The sequence below is a fragment of the Schistocerca serialis genome, chromosome 3 (genome assembly GCF_023864345.2).
Source record: "Schistocerca serialis cubense isolate TAMUIC-IGC-003099 chromosome 3, iqSchSeri2.2, whole genome shotgun sequence".
Lineage (NCBI taxonomy): Eukaryota > Metazoa > Arthropoda > Insecta > Orthoptera > Acrididae > Schistocerca > Schistocerca serialis.
In genome coordinates, this window is record NC_064640.1 from 172,494,271 (window position 1) to 172,515,115 (window position 20,845).

At 42.9% G+C, this 20,845-nt stretch overlaps 1 protein-coding gene and 1 non-coding gene across 2 annotated transcripts in view; both read right to left on the reverse strand.

Annotated features, from left to right (window-relative positions):
• The window catches only part of LOC126470735 (uncharacterized), an 803,331-nt gene that overhangs the window by 732,101 nt on the left and 50,385 nt on the right, over positions 1-20,845 (reverse strand). The window lies entirely within an intron of this gene.
• On the reverse strand, positions 10,621-10,693 carry Trnaa-cgc (transfer RNA alanine (anticodon CGC)). Its single transcript has one exon. It is a non-coding gene; the product is annotated as a tRNA-Ala (tRNA).

The window sequence follows — 20,845 nt, forward strand, 5'->3', positions numbered from 1 at the left end:
CGTGTTCAAAGTAACCTTTTTTTCGGGAAAAGAATACACGTACGACTTTATAGTATTTAATTTATTTACACTACCTGACAAAAATAAGTGAAGCACCCACAAGGGACGGAGGAAACGGAATGAAACTTCAAGGGTTAGAGAGATTATATGATGTTATTTCAGTGATTACAGAATAAAATGAATTGGCAGTACGATCTACTTATCAGCATGAAATTGTACGGCATCCGATCCGGATAACCGCACTCATTTTGTTCGGGAGGATTTGATAAAGTTGTAACTCGTCCTCGATAACCTGAATACTGGCGCAGGGACGGATTTGACGTCCGAGCTGATCCCACAAATGTTCTATCGAGGACCAATTTGGGTATATTGCTGGTCACGGGAGTCCCTCATAATCACGCAAATAGAGGTACGTGATATAAGCGGGAGAACATTGTCCTGTTGTAAAATGGCACCACAGTACTGTCGCGTGAGAGTTAACACGTAACGCAACATGTTACAGGGAGCCCATTACCTTTTATCGGATGGTAGGGGTAGATTTGAGGGATTACGATGCGCTTTTTGGTGCAAAATACTGCTATCTTTCCTTGCGGTGGTCGTCCCAACATCGGGGTACTCTCACAAGCAAAAGCCCTACGAGTAGACCAGCCGGCCGACTACTTACCTACGGCCCCTTTTGTCCTCTGTCACACGCGTACACAGGCATCTGCGTGTCTTTCACAGTAATAACTCAACATCTGACGCTATTCACGCCTGTTATATACCGTGCCAAAACTGCTAACAATGCTAAACACGAGCAACACTAATGCATTCTGGTGACCATTCTACCTCTTACAGTGAATTACAACTGTAATCATTTACATGGTTCAAATGGCTCTGAGCACTATGGGACTTAACTTCCGAGGTCATTAGTCCCCTAGAACTTAGAACTACTTAAACCTAACTAACGTAAGGACATCACACACATCCATGGCCGAGGCAGGATTCGAACCTGCGACCGTAGCGGCGGCGCGGTTCCAGACTGTAGCGCCCAGAACCGCTCGGCCACTCCGGCCGGCGTAATCATTTACGTACTCACTGATGGTGTATGGGTATGAAAAAAATTACTTTGACATCCGACCATGTCTTCTGGGTGCATTTTAGGTAGGCAGCGTATATTTAATTATTTCTGACTAGCTTCAACGTCATCATGCCAGTTTCCAGCTCTACGGCTTTGATATAAACATATTGACAGCTTTAGAATGGAGCTGTGACTCGAAAAACAGTCGTTATGCATCTATATATAAATAAATAAAATAGAAATGTCAATAATCACAAAGGAGTGTCACTTCTGCCATTGGCATCCAAAATACGAGTATTATCGAAAATTCATCTAGACAGAGTTGTAGACACCTGAGACAAACAACTGTGAGAATATCAGGTTGGCTATCGAAAAGGAAGATCCTGCACTTAAAATCATTAGTTCGCCACAGAACTGTTAACCATAAAATCTATAAAACTGTCATTTATTCATTTCTAGAAAGTATACGGTTCGGTAGACAGAGAAACAATAGATAAGATCCTTAGAGAATTTGGTGTTATAGGGAGACGTATCTCAGCCATTTGAAATAAAAACTGATGTTAGACAAAGGGAATGGTTTATAGTGTTTATCTTTAACAGCGTTCTAGAAAAAACTGTAAGTCTGCGAAATTTTGAGCTAAAATCTCAAAATTTAACCAATAATTTTGGAAACAAAAACAAACCAAATTCTACCTGACGTTTCGAGAATATTTTGCAGTACTTTCAGAAAATCTGACAGGAGCAGTTGTCCAAATAAATTTTCTTGATAACAAATAGCAGGGTCCTGAAAAATAAAATTCATGACAAATACAAAAGAGGCTGCAAAATTCATAGGAACACAAACAGGTAAAACAGAGCGAGTAATTAAATACATATATCTTGGAGAAACTATAAAACAGAATGGATATGAGAAATTTTAAACAGGTGTAGAGTTAACAAAGTGGAACAAACGCGTTTTGGCAAAGAATATTTGAAACAAGAAATTCTTATGTAGAAAAACAAAACTAAGACGCTATACCATCGTGGTACGATTTGTGCGTTTATATGGATATGAATGTCTAGCGATGAACTATAAGCTGGAGAGAACAGAAGTATTTGAAAGACGTATTATGGGAGAGGTAAAGGTGCAATACAAACTATAGATGTTTGGAAAATGAGCAGTAATGAGGAGATTTATAAAAATGTAAGGAAAGTATCAGAAGTAATGGTTAAGTTAACACTAATCTTTTTTAGACACCTCTTCCGAATGAATGGGAACAGGCTAATGCAACAACAACAACAACAAAAAAGAAGATTTCTGGAAGCAGAAATCGAGAAAAGTGTGGATTACAGAAATAAGAAATTGAGCTGGATGAAAGAAACCTTTTTAGGAATACAATACTAAATTTAAAATGCTTTCAAAGCAGAAAAACTAAAAAAATCAGAAACAACATAGGCAGAAGAAAGAAAAAGATAACATGAGGAGAAACCGTGGGAATACTGGAAAAATAGGAAACAACAACAAATAAAATAAAGGAATTGAATTGAATGGGTTCTAGTTGATCAAACGCAAATTTAAAAATCAAAATTAGAAACGAGGGAGTCGTTGTGAAATTCTTTTCCAAAGGAAGTGATTTATCAGCTACAGACCGGCAAATACATTCCTCCTCTGAAAATAATGGAGGAGATCATGCTGACGGGGTATAAGGTCAAACGGGCCGACTTGGAGAGGCATCACAGGACATTTTAATTTCCACTGTCTATACTTTTACAAACAAATTGATAAAACTTTGTCTGCATGACCAGGAAGGGTTCAGGATTCGCACTCATAGCAGTGGAAGTTCAAAAACGTAACAAAATATTTTTTTTTACATATCAAATTTCATCCTTTTTTCATTTACTATTGGCTGCATTTGTTGCTATGGGTTCGATTTTCTTCATAAGTAAAAGAGATTCTACTAACCATACTTACGGGTGTATGAAACTCTAGAATTTTCCAAATATATTAAAAACTGTAGTAAAAATTGATATAATGAACTATAACATTTGATTTTTTTCTGTAAATGAAGTTTAAAATGTAACAGCTCATTAATTTTTCATGAATTAAATAAATTCACGGGTTGTCAGCCGAGTAGCGTCGTCGAAGACTTCGCCTGAAGATGATGGAAATGCATTCCATCGAAACGTTGCTACGAGACGACGGCGCTATTCGGCTGACAACCCTTGAAGAATTCATATATGAAATTCGCCGAGAAAGCCTGCAATCCATTCTGTGGTGCCTACATGTCCTTTGATGCTTGTGCAGGGATTCTTTGAGTGGTAGTAGGAGTTCAGCCAACTTTTGTGTAGAGATTGTGTGGCTGCTTTGGGTCAGAGAGACATTACGGGAGATTGGTCAGCGGCTATGGCATAATTTGCTACAGATAGCCGGAACGTATTTATCTGCCCATTACCGCTACTGTCTGGGGACCTCTGCCCACCAGTATGAAACAGCACTGTGCGCTGGGTCGCCCGAAAGTGAGGTTGTCTGTTCTGGTCATCTCTTGTTATGTAAGCTTTGGTAATGGGAATGTGTAAGGATTTGGCCGAGGTTGATATGCTAATACATTTCTTAGCAATATAGCTGTGGTAAATCGTACCGAATGTAAGGTAATGGGCGAACTGTGGCGCCGTGAAAGCTAAGTTGGCGTGGCCACACGGGCCGCTCGGCCAGCCGGGGCGTGGCAACAAACACGTGGTGGCGAACGTTAGCCGGACGAGAGAGGTAGCCCCAGCGCATGGTCCAGCCACGTGGCTGGGAATTCCAGGGTGACGCTGTGTCAATGAAACAGACTTGTATGTCGAGAGTGCCAAAGATGGCGGACTCTGTGAAACCATCATGGCAAACATTTCACAGTTCGTATAGAAATTAATAGTGGCCAGATGAATCATGATGCCCCAAAAAGAAAAATGTATATTACCATTATTTGCACGACAATTCTGATGGTGTAATCAGATTTCCAATATCTTTATTAGTTTAAAGTTTAGTATCAGACGATAAATTATACAAGTAACACCCAGTAACTAATTTCCAAAATCTAAACGGTTTAGCCTGCCGCGGTGGTCTAGCGGTTCAGGCGCTCAGTCCGGAACCGCGCGACTACTACGGTCGCAGGTTCGAATCCTGCCTCGGGCGTGGATGTGTGTGATGTCCTTAGGTTAGTTAGGTTTAAGTAGTTCTAAGTTCTAGGGGCTGATGACCGCAGATGTTAAGTCCCATAGTGCTCAGAGCCATTTGAACCATTTTTTGATCTAAACGGTTTATCCGATTTCGTCGATCTACGCGTCTTTAGTGTAAACCTAAATTGGTATGAATTACAGGCATGTAACCTGAGTAGTACATGAGTTATTGGAGGTCAAAGTGACCGATTACTATCGATCGCGTCAGGCCATAAGTACTCCACAGTTACACGAAAACACGGTAGCACCATGCTTATAAATACAGAGGGGTCCAAAAAAATGTATCCACTGTTTAAAAGACCATAAGTGGCAAACTAATTGACGGCGTTGTCTCATCTTTGGTAGTGTAATAGTTTGCAGTTCCGGAAATCGCCACACAAGCGTTGTTTTGCGATGTTTTGTTTTGTCAGATTACAGTCGCCAGATAGTCAGTGTTTTGTTCCTAGTTGCACCTAGTTACTCGAGTAAACATGACTGGCGCAAGGCTCACATTCGATGAAAGGAAGTCAGTTTTGAAGTGGTATTTTAAGTACGAAAACATTAATGAGGTTCAACGGCAATGGTGAAATGAGTATCAAACAGAGCCACCGACACGTTTAACGATTCGTCGGATTCGAGACTAATTTCAAGCCGAAGGCTGTGTTAGAGATGTACACAAACAACGATCTGGATGACCCTTAACAGTAGCAAGTCCAGCTAACTCCCGTCGTGTGTTACAACAATTCACTCGCTCACCACAGAAGTCTGTGAGACAGTGTGCCCGTGAAACTGGAGTGAGTCGCTCAAGTGTTCGGCGAATTTTGAAGACAGCAAAGTAGAGGTGCTACATCCCACGATTGCTACACGCAAAGAACGAGGACGACCCAGATTGTAGAATAGAGTACTGCGAGTGGTTTACTAACATGGTGCGCAACGATGAAGAGTTTGCAGAGATGATTGTGTGGTCTGATGAGGCACAGTTCAAACTCAATGGTACAGTAAACCGCCACAATTACATCTACTGGGCCGCCGAAAATCCGAACGTCCATGTAGAAAAAGCCGTGAATTTGCAAGGAGTAAATGTGTGGTGTGGGTTGTCTTACCGGGGCTTGATTGGGCCATTCTTCTTTGACGGCACTGTTACCGGTGAGGTGTACCTTCAGAAGCTTCAGACATCCATTTTACCTGCCATCCGAGACTTGTATGGAGACGGAAGAGTTTACTTTCAACAAGATGGTGCTCCAGCCCACAACCAAAATCGTGTTAGGACGTATCTCGACGAAAATCTACCAGGAATTTGGATAGGCCGCAGAAGTGCTGTGGAGTATCCACCACGTTCCGCAGACCTAACTCTTCTGGACTTTTACCTGTGGTAAATACTAAAGGACGTCGTTAATACACAAAAACCACGCACATTGGATGAACTTCGAGAATCCATCGTACATTCATGCGCAAATATCCAACTGAACACGTTGCAGTCAGTAGTTCGTGCTGCAGTTCGGCGGCATCGTTTGTGTGTGGATGTTAATGGTGACCATTTCGAACACCTACAGTGATATCTTCAAGGTTGACTTTCAGCTACACTTTCACCATAAATGAGACAATTCCGTCGATTAGTTTTCAAGTTGTGGACTTTTAAACACTGGATACATTTTTATGGACCCCTCTGTATATTTATTTATCCATGTCTTTGTTTATATTCGGTGTATACTATTCATGAAGAAATTGGTTAAATATTTACTGTGTTTTAGAAAGCACAGAGACATTAGACTACTGGCCTACCTTTTGTTCTACGGCCGGAGCGCTCTAGCCAATCACAGCGCTCGTGAATGGGGAGACTGGATGGAAGTGGGAGAAGAGCATGGTTTCCGGAGAGGACACGAGGGAGTTCTGGGCAGGACGGCACAGGACACGGGCGATACGGGACACGACACGGGAAGTGCTGGACGCGACGGCGCGACGGACGCCGAGTAGCGAGAGGGACTTGGAGAGTGTGGAGCGGTTTGCGCGTGGTCGCGGCAGGTAGAAACATTTCTTAGTGCTGATTTGTGCACTTGTGATATTTCCGTGGCCTCTACAGTGAAGACATAGTGTGCGTTTAGTAGTGAATATCTCGCAAGCTATGTTGTTGTTCATAACTAATTACGTGCAGTAGGAATCTATTGTTTCTCTGTTATTCAACTTATATTTTATTTAATTGCTGGACCATCGACACCAATAAGTGTTCTGCAGAAATATACCGCATTCTCAAAAGTACTTTTACTATCGTATTCATCATTTAAAGTCGTTAAGATAGTACCTACCATTTTATTTAATTGCAATCTTTCATTTATAAATTTGCTACGGTCGCAGGTTCGAATCCTGCCTCGGGCATGGATGTGTGTGATGTCCTTATGTTAGTTAGGTTTAACTAGTTCTAAGTTCTAGGGGACTGATGACCACAGATGTTAAGTCCCATAGTGCTCAGAGCCATTTCATTTATAAATTTATATGTTATATTCATAATTCGCAATTTGCCGAGTGATAGAAACCTTCGACCATTCGATTAATGCGTGTATTCTTATCGTATACTGTAGACTCAGCAGTATTTGGCCTGTAATGTGGAAACTACGAATCCCAGCCCCTAGACAACGAAACCAGTATAAACGTTTAATATTGCAACTCTGAGTCGGAGGGTACGTAGTTGAGGGCTACAACCACCACCATTTCATTATTTTAGTATTGAAAGCCCGCACGGTGGACTGACTACAATTAGGGAGAATGATTTGTACGACCTATTTCTCGCTTTAGTTAGTGTGAATCTTTTATATATGAATGCATTAAGTGTGTGTATGTTTGTTCGTCGGGTTAGAACTCTTTTTCCATTCTCAATTTTAAATTCATTTCATGAGTTCCGTGTTTCCTTTTTTTTAGGGCATCCTATTAGCCGTTCCTTGACTGGCACTACATGTAGTGTTAGAACAGTACAGAGTCCAGACAGAGGTCCCCAAGAAGTTGCGGAAAGGGAAAGAGAAAATACTTTCCGGCTACCCGTGCCAGCTTATGAAAGAGCTGCTGACCAGTCTGCCCTAACGTGTATTTGGCCCAGCGGAAGTTACATAGTCTCTATACAACAGCTTCTAAACTACCACTACCACTCAAGGAATCCCTGCCCAAGAATCAGAGTATATGGAAGCATTAAATAAGGACAGTCTCACACACTCTCTCTAGCAGGCAAGACATGGAATGGAAAGTAGTAAACAAATGGAAAAACCAAATACAGGACTATATGTATACTTAGTATACATATAGGTGTACGAAATGTAAAGCTTACATTGAGAAATGACAATATTTTTCTATTGATGTATCACCGTAGCTGTTTCATGGAACACTGTACTGCTCATCTTTCTCCTCAGAATGGAAAGCACGGATGTACCGACCAGCAGAGGTGCAAATAAGTATAGAAAGGCTGAAAGCAGCTCAATAGACACAATGAAGCGACTCACATTGAGAAGTTTCAATCTGTAAAAGCCACTATGACGGGGATATCTTTGCTTTGGAGCTAAGGACCGTGTGCAGCCACATGAAATTTTCCACCATTCCTCTTCGTAATGAAAATACAACAAAATTCATAGCATCGACGACATGGTTAAATTATTTTGGAATGCAAGGACAAATTTCGTATTTAAATCTGACAGAATGTCAGTATTTGAAGTCATCTGTTCATCACTATTTGAAAAAAGAAATATTATGTGTTTGTTGGTATTGCTTTGCTTGTCTCTTGCGTATTCCATTTCAAGTGTCTTCGCAGAAACGTACTTACGTACTGAAGTAGCGTGAAACCCAGAATTATTCTTCTCTTATTTTACTGCTGATATTATTGCGTATTCCATTTCAAGTGTCTTCGCAGAAACGTACTTACATACTGAAGTAGCGTGAAACCCAAAATTATTCTTCTCTTATTTTACTGCTGATATTATTGCGACTGTACGCATTTAGAGAGAGTTATAACACCGATGTGTACAGGCAATTATTCACATAATTAGATTTATAATTCTTTCTCGGATAACATCCAGAAAATAATGGTAGGAATGTGATTTTCACGTTTATTGCAATTAAAACTTCCTTCACAAATGTTTCAGCTAATATGGATCACCACTCGTATTTATTCCATTCTACTTCGTATAATACAAAGAGGATAATTTGACTGTCGTTTAGAAGCTGGATAAAAACAATAACCGTGACCCTTACCAGCATTCCAAAAGAAGGGGCAGGAAAACCGCGCAAATAGCACTCACGGCGGTACCTGCTAACAACGAGTTTCCAGTTTTCTCGTTTCTGTGTAGTAATGGGCCTTAATTGCAGTTCCGATTCCGAAATGCGTATTTGATGTGTTTAATTGGTTGCGGCTCCTGTAATTAGTCGTTCCCGGTCGACCCGTTTACTTATGCCCCGCGCTGTAAATTTGACTACGGACGTTTGTTGTTATCCCGGATATACAGTACACTGTCTCAAAGTGAAACTCAATACAGCATACTTTTGCGGCTGTCCGAATACCTCTACGTGATATAGCAGTGCTGCTGCTTATTTCTATCCCGTTCCCTTTCTCGATTTTAATAACTTACCGAGCAAAATATATTTGTTCGAAAATTTCTCTTCTCGTTTCTTCTAATGGGCTTGAAGAGTCCTGTAACTTTATGCTCTATATTGTCTAGAATTAACTACATTGCTGTCCAAAATTAAAGCAACAAACCGTTATTTCCCTGTCCTGCATCTAATTCATGATATAATCATACAAATTGTCAACAGATGTCCGTGCGATCGTGTTCTACACCGAAGATGGCATTCCGGTCAACGGACCAAGCGGAGCAGTGTTTAGCGAATAGTCCCGCATCCACAGTCGCTGAGTACAGAGTCACAGACAATTCAGTATGACACAGAGAAGACACTTAACAGAATCTCTGCGGTGAAGGGCTATAGGAAGAATGGAAGCAGAAGAGTCGCAAAATGATGTAATCCGATGGCTTAATGTGAATCGTTCTGTTGTTTATCGCACGTGGTGACAGTTTATAGAGACCGAAACTGTATCCGGAAGACCAGGGCAGGGCCGACCACATGTGATGTCAGAAGGAGAAGACCGTTATTTGACTGTAAGGGCACTGCGGTACTGCCTTACTACTGCACGCCAACTAGCGTCTGACCTGGCATCCACTGGATGTTTTATATCGTGGCAAACGGTGTACAGAAGGCTTCGGCGGAGTGGCCTTTATTGTCGCAGACCTGCTGTATGTATGCCTGTGACGCTTCTTTACAGAAGGAAACGTCCAGAGTGGAGTCGTCAACATTCCACCTGGACAGTCGAAGACGTGGCCAATGAGCTATTCATAGATGTTTTCGGATATGGTTTGGAGAATGATTCTCATCAGATTTGCATCTGGAGGGAACGTCGGACACGATGTCGGGACCCAAACATTCTGGAAAGAGACCTATATCGTGGAGGATCCCCAATGGTGTGCATAGGGATTATGTTGACAACTCAAACACTTCGTCAGGTAACTGGTCGGGTGAATCAGCAAGGTTTAAGTGTTGTCAGATATCGTGAAAATAGCTTGAGGCCTCATGGGCGTTTGTTGTGATGTGCTCTTGACCCAAACTTCGTATTGATGGACGATAATGCGTCACCTCCTAGAGCATGGATGGCTGATGTTTTAATGAAAAACGGAAGGTATTGCACACACGGCGTGGCTGACTTGCTCTCTCGATTTGGATCCCATAGTGCATGTCTGGCATGCACTAGGGAGACTGGTTGCATCATGTCAACATCCACTAACCACACTCCAAGACTTGCAAGCAGCTCTGCAGGAAAAATGGACGCTCGCTCACAGAAAGCTTCGTACGTAAAGACTAGAAAATTGCTCTAGTCACACCAATACCCAAAAAGGGAAATAGTTACAATCCGCTGAATTACAGACCCATATCACTAACGTCGATTATCAGAAGGGTTTTGGAACATAAACTGTGTTCGAACATTATGAATCACCTCGAAGAAAACGATTTATTGACACATAGTCAGCCCTTATTCAGGAACACAACTAGCTCTTTACACTCACAAAGTAATGAGTGTTATCCACGGGGTATGTGAAATTGATCCCAAATTTTTAGATTTACAGAAGGCTTTAGACACCGTTCCTCATAAGCCTCTTCTAACCAAACTGCGTGCTTATGGTGGTGGTGGTGGTGGTGGTTAGTGTTTAACGTCCCGTCGACAACGAGGTCATTAGAGACGGATCGCAAGCTCGGGTTAGGGAAGGAGTGGGAAGGAAATCGGCCGTGCCCTTTCAAAGGAACCATCCCGGCATTTGCCTGAAACGATTTAGGGAAATCACGGAAAACCTAAATCAGGATGGCCGGAGACGGGATTGAACCGTCGTCCTCCCGAATGCGAGTCCAGTGTGCTAACCACTGCACCACCTCGCTCGGTTGTGCTTATGGAATATCGCCTCAGTCGTGCGACTGGATTCGTGATTTCCTGTCAGAAAGATCACGGTAATAGACGGAAAGTCATAGAGTAAACCAGAAGTAATATCCGGCGTTCCGCAAGGAAGTGTTATAATCACTCTATTGCTCCTGATCTATATTAACGATATAGGAGACAATCTGAGTAGCACTATTAGAGTGTTTGCAGATGATACTGTCTTTTACCGTCTTGTAAAGTCATCAGATGACCAAAACCAATTGTAAAATGATTAGGTAAGATATCTTTATGGTGCGAAAAGTTGTAATTGACCCTGAATAAAGAAAAGTGTGAAGTTATTCACATGAGTACTAAAAGAAATCCGCTAAATTTCAATTACACGATAAGTCACACAAATCTGAAGGCTGTAAATTCAACTAAGTACTTAGGTATTATAATTACAAATAACTTAAATTGTAACGATCACACAGATAATGTTTTGAGTAGAGCAAACCTGAGACTGCGGTTCATTTTTAGAACACTTAGAAGGAGCAACAGGTCTACTAAAGAGACTGCTTACACCAAGCTTATCCGCCATATTCTGGAGTATTGCTGTACGGCGTGGGATCCGCATCAGGTGGGACTGACGGATGACATCGAAAAAGAAGGGCTGCTCGTTTTGTATTATAGCGAAATAGGGGAGATAGTGTCACAGACACGATACGTGAATTGGAGTGGCAATCATTAAGACAAAGGCGTTTTTCGTTTGGACGGGATCTTCTCATGAAAATTCAATCACCAGTTTTCTCCTCCGATTGCGAAAACATTCTGTTGACACCCACCTACATAGGGAGAAATGATCATCACGATAAAATAAGACAAATCAGAGCTCACACAGAAAACTTTAAATGCTCGTGTTTCCCGCACGCCGTTCGAGAGTGGAACGGTAGAGAGACAGCTTGAAGGTGGTTCATTGAACCCTCTGCCAGGTACTTTACTGTGAATAGCAGAGTAATCACGTAGATGTAGATGTTGCCTCAACATGGAACTGATGGAATCGTTCACAGTATGTCCTGTCGTTGTCAAGCTGTATTGTTACCAGAGAGGTGACGCCCCATACTGAGCACAGTAAGTACAGAAGAATGCTGAAGATTAGATGGGTAGATCACATAACTAATGAGGAGGTATTGAATAGAATTGGGGAGAAGAGGAGTTTGTGGCACAACTTGACAAGAAGAAGGGACCGGTTGGTAGGACATGTTCTGAGGCATCAAGGGATCACAAATTTAGCATTGGAGGGCAGTGTGGAGGGTAAAAATCGTAGAGGGAGACCAAGAGATGAATACACTAAGCAGATTCAAAAGGACGTAGGTTGCAGTAAGTATTGGGAGATGAAGAAGCTTGCACAGGATAGAGTAGCATGGAGAGCTACATCAAACCAGTCTCAGGACTGAAGACCACAACAACAAGTACAAATGCACTATTTGACAAATTTGAGGGAACAATGGTATTTTTATATTAACGCTTCGTTTCAGTGGCTTATGGTTATGGAGTTACTAGTAAATTACGTGGACCGACAATCTGTCTCACTCGCCACGGAAATCTTCTACCTAACCTGTCGGGCACGATCACAGGAGGTATCGAAGACAGACGGAATACATTGTAGTGTAATAACGCTTCGAACAGTATACAGCTCTGTCTGAAGATGGCTAAAATTAATCATTTAAGTGATAATAATCGTGATAGTATAGGTTTTCAGTGAAGAGTAGGTGTAGTGTCACAACATCTGCGAGTTGTGAATTGCAATAATATAATCTTACGACAGGAGGAAGTATTAGATATGTCATATGTCCGCGTGTTCAATGTACGTAGCGTCAACTATTCAACATAACGAAATGATAGGTTCATAGCAAATTTATATGAAAGGCTCAATACTGCATCATAAATTGCAAGTACTTCAGTTATTCAACAGGTACCCATATTCAATTTTATGGTGGCGAATTCGTCTGTGCGTCCCACAGGATCCAGTCTACCGATGAACTAGATTGAAATGGTGATGAACACCGCGAATGGGTTTCTGAGGCAGCGGTTGGACAACTTAATATAAATACAGTTTTAAAACAACAAGAGATTTAGACCAATGGCTATTAGATATCATAAAGCACGTTACCGTGTCATAGACTTACAGGAAAGTGACAATGGTAATAGTCTATCACGTATTACCACTGGTGCTAGAATTCCGGTGTGCATCTTCAATGGAGAATCTGTTACCGGGCGGAGATATACAGTGAAGAGCCAAAGAAACTGGTACACCTGTAGTGTAGGTCACCAGAAAACACGCAGAAGTGCCGCAACATGACGTAACATGGATTCGGCTAATGTCTGAGGTAGTGCTAGAGGGAATTAACACCATGAGTCCTACAGGGCCGTCCATAAATCCGTGAGAGTACGAGGGGCTGAAGACCTCTTCTAAACAGCACGTTGCAAGCCATCGAAGATATGCTCAATAAAGTTCGTGTCTTAGGAGTCTCGTGGCCAGCGGAAGTGTTTAAACTCAGACGACTGTTCCTGGAGCCACTATGTAGCAATTATGGAGGTGTGGGGTGACGCACTAACCTGCTGAAATTGCCCAGGTCAGTCGGAATGCACAATGGACATGAATGAACGCAGATGCTCAGACAGGATGCTTACGCACGTGTCACTTGACATCAGAGTCGTATGTAGACGTATCAGGGGTCCCGTATCACTCAAAGTGCACACGCCCCACACCATTACAGAGCTTCCAGCAGCTTCAACAGTCCCCTGCTGACATGCAGGGCCCATGGATTCGTGAGGTTGTCTCCATAGCCGTATACGTCCATCCGCTCGATACAATTTGAAACGAGACTGGTTCGAACAGGCAACGTGTTTCCCGTCATCAACAATCCAATGTCGGTGTTGACGAGCCCAGGCGAGGCGTAAATCTTTGTGTCGTGCAGTCATCAAGGGTGCACTAGTGTGCCTTCGTCTCCGAAAGCCCTTCCGTCTCTAATGACCTCGTTGTCGACGGGACGTTAAACACTAATCACCACCACCACCGAAAGCCCATATCGACGTTGTTTTGTTGAATGGTTCGGACGCTGACACTTGTTGATGGTTCAGCAATGAAATCTGCAGCAATCTGTGGAAGGCTTGCAGTTCTGTCACGTTGAACGATTCGCTTCAGTCGTCGTTGGTCCCGTTTTTGCATGATCTTCTTCCGGCTGCGGCGATGTTGGAAATTTGATGATTTACAGGATTCCTGATATTCACGGTACATTTGCGAAATGGTCGTACTTCATCGCTACCTCAGAGATTATGAGCCCCCTCGCTCGTGCGCCGACTATAACACCATGTTCAAACTCACTTAAATCTTGATAACCTGCCATTGTAGCAACAGTTACCAATCTGACAATTGCACCGAACACTTGTTGTCTTATATAGGCGTTGTCGACCGCAGAGTCGTATTCTGCTTGTTTACAGATCTCTGTATTTGAATACGCAAACCTATACAAGTTTCTTTGGCGCTTCAGTGTATGTTGATGGTAAAGGTAAACTCCGCACTGGTGGGACCATCGGTACCGAACTAACGCTGTTTCATCCCCTTCCAATGGCGTCACTGAATGCGGTATGAAGGAGCGTGGGGTCTGCACACCGCTCTCACAGCCGTTGTCAGTTTTCGTGGAGGGGGCGCAGCTACTGCTCGGTCAAGTACGTGCACAACTGACATCACGAGTCTGCTTTCGCCCGTTCCAGTCCTTGCACGAAGCAAAAATCCTTGGCAGTAGCGGGAATCGAACCTGGCTCCTCTGCATGGCAGTCAGCAGCACCAACTACTCACCTGCGGATGTCGATATACCGTAGTTGCCGATCATTTTATTCGTATATTGAATTGTCCTGTGCTCAAGGTGTTCATTCTCATGAACGACAGCGCCGTCTCTGTAGACCTGCCCATGTTGCTGAACTGTGGCGACTTCATGTGGGCATAGTGTCCTCAACGCTCTCCGATTCGGAAACCCATACTCCATTGTGTCTAGAGCACAATGGCAGCACCTTGGAATGTTTGAAGCCAGTAAATTCCATTCACATGTATGTACAGAAAATTCGAACTGTCTCATGGTAAGTGCCCCTGAGAAGTACAGGCCGTGTACACTGTGCGATCAAAAGTACACGGACACCCCCAAAAACTTACGTTTTTCATATTAGGCACATTGTGCTGCCACCTACTGCCAGGTACTCCATATCAGCGTCCTCAGTAGTCATTAGACATCGTGAGAGAACAGAATGGGTCGCTCAGCAGAACTCACGGACCTCGAACGTGTCACTTGCGTCACACGTTTGTACGCGAGATATCCACACTCCTAAACATCCCTATGTCAACTGTTTCCGATGTGATAGCGAAGTGGAAACGTGAAGGAACACGTACAGCACAAGAGCGTACAAGCCCACCTCGTCTGTTGACTGACAGAGACCGCCGACAGTTGAAGACGGTAGTAATGTGTAATAAACGGACAACTATCCAGAGAATCACACAGGAATTCCTAACAGCATCGGGCTCCACTGCAAGAACTATGGCAGTTAGGCGGGAGGTGAGAAAACCTGGATTTCATGGTCGAGCGGCTGCTCATAAGCCACACATCACGCCGCTAAATGCCAAACGACGCCTCACTTACTGTAAGGAGGGTAAACATTTGACGATTGAACAGTGGAAAAAGGTTTTGTGGAGTGACGAATCACGATACACAATCTGTCGATCCGATGGTAGTGTGTGGGTATGGCGAATGCCCGGTGAACGTTATCTGTCAGCGTGTGTAGTGCCAACGGTAAAACTTGGAGGCGGTGGTGTTATGGTGTGGTCGTGTTTCTGATGGAGGGGGCTTGCACCCCTTGTTGTTTTGTGTGGCACTATCACAACACAGGCTTACATTGAAGTTTTAAGCACCTTCTTGCTTCCCACTGTTGAAGAGCAATTCGAGGATGGCGATTGCATCTTTCAACACGATCGAGCACCTGTTCAAAATGCACGGCCTGTGGCGGAGTGGTTGCACGACAATAACATCCCTGTAATGGACCGGTCTGCACAGACTCCTGACCTGCATCCTATGAACACCTTTGGGATGTTTTGGAACGCCGACTTCGTGCCAGGTCTCACCGACCGACATCGATAACTCTTCTCAGTGCGGGACTCCTTGACGAATGGGCTGCCATTCCCCAACAAACCTTCCAGCACCTGACTGAACGTATGCCTGCGAGAGTGGGAGCTGTCATCAAGGCTAAGGATGGACCACACCGTATTGAATTCCACCATTACCGATGGAGGGCGCCACAAACTTGTAAGTGATTTTCAGCCAGGTGTCCGGATACTTTAAGTCACATAGTGTATTAAAATTATTTATTATCACACTCATTAATAATTTTGTGTGTGACTGAGGAAAGTGGGTTACGGTCGGAAAAGACCCACCGTGGTTTAACAGCGCAATTCGGAGAATGCTCAGGAAGCAAAGGCAGTTGCACTCGCGGTACAACAAAGATCGGGAGAATGAGGACAGGCAAATGTTAGTGGAGATTCGTTCTGCTGTAAAAAGAGCGATGCGCGAAGCATTCAACCACTACCACCATCATACCTTTGCAAAAGATCTTGCTGAAAACCCAAGGAAATTTTGGTCTTACGTAAAATCGGTAAGCGAGTCGAAGGCTTCCATCCAGTCACTCACTCATCATTCTGGCCTGGCAACGGAAGACAACAAAACGAAAGCTGAAATTTTAAATTTAGCATTCAAGAAATCTTTCACGCAGGAGGGTCGTACAAACATACCGCCGTTTGAGTCTCGTACAGATTCCCGTATGGAGGACATAGTGATAGACATACCTGAAGTTGTGAAGCAGCTGAATGGGTTGAAAATAAATAAATCGCCAGGTCCTGATGGGATTCCAGGTCGATTTTACAGAGAGTACTCTACTGCATTGGCTCCTTACTTAGTTTGCATTTATCGCGAATCTCTTGCTCAACGTAAAGTCCCGAGCGACTGGAAAAAAGCGCAGGTGACGCCTGTATATAAGAAGGCTAGAAGGACGGATCCTCAAAATTACAGACCAATATCCTTAATATCGGTTTGTTCCAGGATTCTCTAACATATTCTCAGTTCGAATATAATGAATTTCCTTGAGACAGAGAGGTTGCTGTCCATGCATCAGCACGGCTTTAGAAAGCAGCGCTCCTGCGAAACGCAAGTCGCCCTTTTTTCACATGATATCTTGCGAAGCATGGGTGAAGGGTATCAAACGGATGCCATATTCCTTGACTTCAGGAAAGCGTTTGACTCGGTGCCCCACTGCAGACTCCTAACTAAGTTTCGACCATATGGGATTGGTTCCCAAATATGTGAGTGGCTCGAAGACTTCTTAAGTAATAGAACCCAGTACGTTGTCCTCGATGGTGAGTGTTAAACTGAGATGAGGGTATCATTTGGAATGCCCCAGGGAAGTGTGGTAGGTCCACTGTTGTTTTCTATCCACATAAATGATCTTTTGGATAGGGTGAGTAGCAATGTGCGACTGTTTTCTGGTGATGCTGTGGTGTACGGGAATGTGTCGTCGTTGAGCGACTCTAGGAGGATACAAGATGACTTGGACCGGATTTGTGATTGGTGAAAAGAATGGCAGCTAACTCTAAATGTAGATAAATGTAAATTAATGCAGATGAATAGGTAAAAGTATCTTGTAATGTTTGAATACTCCATTAGTAGTGTAGCGCTTGACACAGTCACATCGATTAAATATTTGGGCGTAACACTGCAGAGCGATATGAAGAGGGGCAAGCATATAATGGCAGTTGTGGGGAAGGCGGATAGTCGTCTTCGGTTCATTGGTAGAATTTTGGGAAGATGTGGTTCATCTGTAAAGGAGACCTCTTATAAAACATTAATACGACCTATTCTTGAGTACTGCTCCAGCGTTTGGGATCCCTACCAGGTCGGATTGAGGGAGGACATAGAAGCAATTCAGAGGCGGGCTGCTAGATTTGCTACTGGTAGGTTTGATCATCACGCGAGTGTCACGGAAATGCTTCAGGAACTCGGGTGGGAGTCTCTAGAGGAAAGGAGGCGTTCTTTTCGTAAATTGCTACTGGGGAAATTTAGAGAACCAACATTTGAGGCTGACTGCAGTACAATTTTACTGCCGCCAACTTACATTTCGCGGAAAGACCACAAAGATAAGATAAGAGGGATTAGGGCTGGTACAGAGGCATATAGGCAGTCGTTTTTCCCTCGATCTGTTTGGGAGTGGAACCGGGAGAGAAGATGCTAGTTGTAGTACGAGGTACCCTCCGCCACGCACCGTATGGTGGATTGCGGAGTATGTATGTAGATGTAGATGTAGATGTAGATGTAGAAATATAGTAATTTTTATCGCAAAACGTTTCTTCGAGTAGGACCTTCTGATACTTATCTTGTTCTATACATCAATGGCATAGTACATTTCCATTATGTATAAATAAAATTTATGCGTTATCTAATTGTTGTGTTAGTAATCTGATGACCCAGTACTTATATTAAAGCAAACTATAACACAATGTATAACTGCTCTTTTATAACTGACATTTTCTGCCTCACATGTGTAAGTTAGAATACTACTGTAATATAACTGTAGTGGAATTCTGTTTGTAATATGTTAATACGACTATGTATGGTTCGATGTACCTACCAACAGTGTTTAAACTGATCCAAGAATAAATAAGAACTACTACGACTACTGCTACTGCGACTGCTATAACTGATACTACTTTTTTAACTGGTATTTTGTTATCCTGCCTGTTATGTAGACTCTCGAAAAATTTTAATTATTAGGATACAAACAACTGTAAGAGAGTGGGAATTCTAAAGAGTCTTAGAACTTCGTTAGCACCGAAAATAGTAATTTCAAGACACAGACAAATGTTATTTATGCTCGGGGCAAACCTACAAACCTGGACAGTAATTGAGCAAGATATGTTTTTATTTTTAAACGCACTTTTTAATATAAATAGTAATTTCACAGTCGCGACACTTTGTGTTAAATTGCTATAATTTTTACGTAAAAGAAATTAATCAGGCTGGAATCACTGCCGATGAAAGTTGCTATAAAATCTTAGAGATGGTATAGTGGTCCCACTAAGCACATTTGAGGAAACATCTACAATCAGTTACTTGTATTATTTGTGAAATTGTGATCTTATCGAACTACAGACTCAAACTGGATTATGTATGATTTCATATGACACAAATTATTGCAGTTTTGCTGCATACTATATGACTTGATTCTTATGTATTCCTAAACAGTGGACAAGAGATGTGCCTTTTCTTAGGCAATAAATGCGAAAAACATGCAACAAAATCATAAAGCATTGTCATTAAGAACTACTTCTAGAAGAGTAGGACATACTACACCTCATATTATTCAAATTTAAAATAATATTTTAATGACAAATGTGTCTCACACAATCCTGCTTGAAGCAACTTAAATTATACTCGCTTGAAACATCTCCCATTTGGAACACAAATTTCCACTTTTAGCAGAAATAATGGCTTCCTTCGTTATAGAACCACATGTTGTGACACCGTGCTATTTTAAACTTCTCTGATTCGTCGTCATTTGTACAGAGACTTCAAATTTAAGTAATCACCAAAGAATGTAATCAGATCAGGTAAGTTTTCGACACAAAATGAAAATTCACATTGCTGCAATAACGACATAAAAGAGAAAGTGAGAAAGAAAATGGAGGCAGGGAGTTATAGCACGTCAAATATTTTCAGTAACAATCTTGAGTTTGTACATTGTGATGTTCAAGCTCACAGTGAGCTACAAAGGCTCAAATAGTGTTATACAAGAGATAATCCATAAGTTCTGTAAATTAAGGATGTGTATAACTTCTCTGATAACACGAGGTAGGTTATTACATAACCGCATTCTTGCAGCACAGAGAGACTTGACGTGAACATCTGTGGTATGAGGGCAGGCTAAAAGTAATTTAGATGCACAGAACCGATACCTCATAACTATTTTTGACCTAGTGATCCCGTATTATGGACTGATATTTGGGATGAGGTTATTGAGGAGTTAGTTTTTGTAAATAAAGTGTGGTAGTGGCAACGTCTCATCGAGCATAATTACCTACATGAAGTTTTTGAGAATCTGTCGCATTAATTAGTCATGAAGTCAGCGCTCCGCGATCGTCATTGTTTGGATGTTGTTGTCCGACATCACAGTAGTCGAAGATGGGCAAATATACTGGTTGAACCATATGAAGAGCTGCATATACCGTCCTGAATGTAGGCACATTCTCATCTCTCTAGTTTATATATTCGTCAGTATTACCCTATCACCAAACCGTAACCCGTCGGAACATGCTTGCGTTCTAGGAGATGTTTCCTGTAAATATTGCAGATCCTCTTTGGTGCTGAAACACAAAGCGGAAAGATGGTGCATCGAACAGGAGAACCCGGACATCCTGCGTGGCGAATTTTTAGTAGGATGAGGTTGGAAGTTCTGCACTGCAAAAGCAACACACAGAAGTGAGTGAAATTACAATGAAATCAGACATTTAGCTGCTTACAGGCGTTGACAAATACACTCCTGGAAATGGAAAAAAGAACACATTGACACCGGTGTGTCAGACCCACCATACTTGCTCCGGACACTGCGAGAGGGCTGTACAAGCAATGATCACACGCACGGCACAGCGGACACACCAGGAACCGCGGTGTTGGCCGCTGAATGGCGCTAGCTGCGCAGCATTTGTGCACCGCTGCCGTCAGTGTCAGCCAGTTTGCCGTGGCATACGGAGCTCCATCGCAGTCTTTAATACTGGTAGCATGCCGCGACAGCGTGGACGTGAACCGTATGTGCAGTTGACGGACTTTGAGCGAGGGCATATAGTGGGCATGCAAGAGGCCGGGTGGACGTACCGCCGAATTGCTCAACACGTGGGGCGTGAGGTCTCCACAGTACATCGATGTTGTCGCCAGTGGTCGGCGGAAGGTGCACGTGCCCGTCGACCTGGGACCGGACCGCAGCGACGCACGGATGCACGCCAAGACCGTAGGATCCTACGCAGTGCCGTAGGGGACCGCACCGCCACTTCCCAGCAAATTAGGGACACTGTTGCTCCTGGGGTATCG